This window comes from Sus scrofa, chromosome 13 (genome assembly GCF_054392235.1).
Source record: "Sus scrofa isolate SSC_HxYL_T2T_F1_AM1 chromosome 13, Sscrofa_HxYL_maternal_Yorkshire_Landrace_v2.0, whole genome shotgun sequence".
NCBI lineage: Eukaryota > Metazoa > Chordata > Mammalia > Artiodactyla > Suidae > Sus > Sus scrofa.
Genome location: NC_139395.1, coordinates 111,165,719 through 111,170,207, shown reverse-complemented (window position 1 = coordinate 111,170,207; position 4,489 = coordinate 111,165,719). Strand labels below are relative to the sequence as shown.

Sequence of the window (4,489 nt, the reverse complement as noted above, 5' to 3'; positions counted from 1 at the left end):
ATATAACAAAATATAACAAGCAATAGAAAAGAGTAGACTCTGGAATATGCAACAACATGGATGAATCTCTCAGACAGATAAACAAAGACAGACAAAAGTTTGTAGAGTATGATTCACTTTATAAGAAGTTCAAGAATAGGAAAACAGGAATCTGCAGGGATAGGCAGCCAGCTAGTAGTCACCAGTTTTTACCTTTTCTGGGGACTGGGGTTGAGGGATTGTTAGATGGAGAAGTGGTGTGAGGGAACAATTTGAGGTTCTATATCTTGGGCTGGATGGTTGTTTTATAAGTTGTGTGTGTGTTGTCATCAAGTTGTACACTTTCTGTGCACCTTACAATGTACTTTTTACTTCAACTTTACAAAGTCAATGGCAGGAAGTTTCTGTTGTGTCTCAGGGAGTTAGGAACCTGACTCATATCCATGAGGAAGCAGGTTCGATCCCTGGCCTCATTCAATGGGTTAAGGATTGGGTATTACACTATAGGTCACAGGTAGAGGTCAGACCCAGCGTGGCTGTGCCTGTGGTGTAGGCTGGCAGCTGCAGCTCCAATTTGCCCCGTAGCCTGGGAACTTCCATGTGCCATGGGTGTGGCCTGGAAAAAAAAAAAGTCCAACAGCATGGCAATGCACTTATGAGGAATCTGAATATGATCTCATGGTCTGGCTCCTGCCTTCCTTTCCTCACTTCATACTACATTTTCCCTCCTTCTGCTTTACCACACCAGACTTCTCATTTTCCCTCAGACATGCTGCTTCTTTCCTATTACTCCATTTTATTTCCTTCAATGTCTCTGCCCCTATTTGAAATTATTTTATTTGACTACTTACTTCCTGCCTTCCTCCTCAAGAATATCAGCTACCTAAGGGTGAGGTCTTTGCTTATTTTATCCCCTCTCTATCCCCAGGGCTTACAATATGAAAACTGTAGGACTGAGATATTTGTTATATGAATTTATAATATGATCTTCAAATATTTTTAGAAAGGTACACTTCTGAGTGTCTACAGTATCTTGATATTTTTTGGCTGCACACCCTCACAGCACATAGTTCTGTGCCACAGCAGTGATGGGATGCTGGATCTTTAACCCACTGAGTCACCAGAGAGCTTTAACCCACTTGATATTCTTAACAATATCTCAGATGAAGGATACCTATTGTGACCATTTTGTAAATATTCCATATGAAAAATTTATTCATTTATTTCCTCTATAAATATTACTCAAATGTTCACTATAAGAAAAGTTGATTTAGCTGGTATTGTCTGGTGGTGTAATGAGGGATTAGATAGGGAGAATTAAAAATACAGGAGATAGGAGTGGGAATTCAGGGATTATGTCCTAAAGTTGGTCTGTTAGTGGAAGAAGATCATTGCTTTATGTGAGACTGCAAAGGATGAATTTATTGGTGAGGAAGTGGAAAATTTTGAGGGTATTTACTTGATGACTTCTATTTCCTCTGAAGTAGGAGGCAAGGTCATGTGCTAAAAAGAGAAGAGCAGGAATAGGTGAGGGAGATTGAAACACTCCATGGTTTTATGTTCTCCATGCTCAGAGCATAGGCTCTTCAGTGTATGAGCACCCGTGCTGCCTCTCCCAGTTTAAGGTTTGCAAAATGGTGCAGTAGTAAGGGAGGGAGGAAGGGAGGGTGCTGTTGGTCTTCATAAAATATGGTTGAAATGGAAAGTCAGGAATGGAGGTGAGGGACCCCTCCTACGCTGTTGATGGGAATGTAAGTTGGTACAGCCACTATGGAGAACAGTATGGAGTTTCCTTAAAAAACTAAAAATAGGGGAGTTCCTGTCATGGCGCAGCAGAAACAAATCTAACTAGGAACCATGCGGTTGTGGGTTCGACCCCTGGCCTTGCTCAGTGGGTTAAGGATCCAGCATTGCCGTGATCTGTGGTATAGGTCACAGACGCGGTTCGGATCTGCCGTTGCTGTGGCGGCTGTGGCGTAGGCCAGCAGCTACAGCTCCGATCAGACCCCGAGCCTGGGAACCTCCATATGCTGCAGATGCAGTGAGTGCAGCCCTAAAAAAAAAAAAAAAAAAAAAAAAAAAAAAAAAAAAAAAAAAAAAAACTAAAAATAGAACTACCATTTGACCCAGCAATCCCATTCCTGGGCATATATCTGGAGAAATCTATAATTCAAAAAATATATGCACCCCAATATTCATCACAGCACTATTTATAATAGCCAAGACATGAAGCAACCTCAATGTCCATCGACAGATGAAGGGATTAAGAAGCTCTGGTACATATACACAATGTTATTACTCAGCCATAAAAAATGAAATGATGCCATTTGCAGCAACATGGTTGGATCTAGGAATTATCACACAAAGTGAAGTAAATCAGACAGAGGACAAATATTATATGATATCACTTATAGGTAGAATCTGAAAAGTTGATACAAATTAACTTATTTACAAAACAGAAACAGACTCAAGATTTAGGAAACAAACTTGTGGTTACCAAAGGGGAAAGTTTCAGGGAAGGGATGAATTAGGAATTTGGAATTAACATAAACAGACAATTATATATAAAATACATAATCAACAAGGCCCTACTATATAGCACAGGGAACTCTACTCAATGTTCTGTAATAACCTATATGGAAAAAGAATCTGAGAAAGGATGGCCATATGTGTATATATATATATATAATTGAACTTTTTTCTGTATATCCGAAACTAACATAGCACTGTGAATCAAATATACTCCAATATAAGATAAAAATTAATAATTAAAAAAAGAATGGACTTCTCTAGTTATCTCTATGCCAGGCACCACAAGCCACCAAGTCTCCCTCGACGCCCTCAACAAGGTAGTGCAGGAGGTCCTACATGGAAAACAGTGCAAGCATGGGAAGTTTTTGGAGACTGGAGATTCAGATCAGCCTGAAGAATTATGACCCTCAGAAGGACAAATGCTTCTCAGGCACCATCAGTTCTCTGTTTGTATTCTCAGAGACCAGAAGCATAGTGATGAGGCCAAGGCTGTGGCTATCCCACACGTGGACACTGAGGGACATAAGAAACTCAACAAGAGTAAGAAACTGGTCAAAAAGCTGGCCAAGAAGTAGATGCCTTTCTGGCTTCTGAGGCTCTAATCAAACAGATCCCATGAATCCTGGGCCCAGGTCTGAAAAAGGCTGGCAAGTTCCCCTCCCTACTGATCCCCAATGAGAATGTGGCGGCCAAAATTGATAAAGTGAAGTCCACGATCAGGTTTCAGATGAGGAAGGTGCTGTGCCTGGCAGTGGCTGTTGGCCACATGAAGATGACAGATGTGTACAACATCCACTTAGCTGTCAACTTCCTGGTGTCATTGCTCAAGAAAAATTGGCAGAACATACAGGCTTTGTACATTAAGAGCACCATGGGCAAGCCCCAGTGCCTGCACTAAAGCATTAAGGCACAGCTTAATAAAACCATCTGCCACCATTAAAAAAAAAAAAAAAAGAATGGAGGCGAAAGGCTGTGAACCAGAGGAACTGGGAGAAAAGAGATCCATCCAATGGCTATTGTAATGTCTAGATAAAGATGGCAGAGTGATCACACAGAGAAACTTCTTTCTCCTTTCCAAGTAAAGATAAAAACATTTTGAGCCAGAAACCTAGACAATGGTAACACAAACCTTTGAGGAAAGTGGTGAGTTAGGAGGGCAGTTACATTGTTCTAAATGTCATGCCCAAGAGAAGGTAGAGATGTGGATTAACTATTGACTTTGTTAGGAAAATATAAACTTGTTTGTTAAAACTACTAAATGTGAGGTTCACACTGTGGCACAACAGGATCAGTGGCATCTCTGCAGTGCCAGGACTCCAGTTTGATCCCTGGCCTGGCACAGTGGGTTGGAGGATCTGACATTGCTGCCGCTGAGGTGTAGGTCAAAACTGTGGCTTAGATCTGATCCCTGGCCCAGAAACTCCGTATGCTATGGGGCAACCAAAAAAAGAAAAAAAAAAAAAACACTACTAAATGTTTAGAAATAGAATGTGTAACTTCCAAACTTGAAGAAAAAGGAAAGGAATTGGGACAAACCTGACGATCCAAAAGAAGAAAATAAGGGGAAAAAAGAACAATTTTCATAAATTAGGAACTATAAAATATCAGAGATGTCATTCAATTTTTAATGGCAGTGAAAAATATTTTAATTCACCTATTAGACTGATTTTTTAAAAAAAATCCAGTTATTGGAGTTCCCATTGTGGTACAACAGAAATGAATCTGACTAGGAACTATAAGGCTATGGGTACAATCCCTGGCCTCGCTCAGTGGGTTAAGGATCCAGTGTTGCCGTGAGCTGTGGTGTATGTCGTGGACGCAGCTTGGATCCCACATTGCTGTGGCTGTGGCATAGGCTGGCGGCTGTAGCTCCGAAACGACCCATAGCCTGGGAACCTCCATGTGTCTGGGGTGTGGCCCTAAAAAGAAAAAAAAAAATCCAATTATCCATACTACTTATAAGTTATATACCACAAAC

General features: G+C 40.8%; 1 pseudogene; it reads left to right on the top strand.

Annotated features, from left to right (window-relative positions):
- Window positions 1-2,780: 2,780 nt before the first annotated feature.
- Window positions 2,781-3,671, top strand: LOC100627451 (large ribosomal subunit protein uL1 pseudogene; annotated as a pseudogene).
- The last annotated feature ends 818 nt before the right edge of the window (window positions 3,672-4,489 follow it).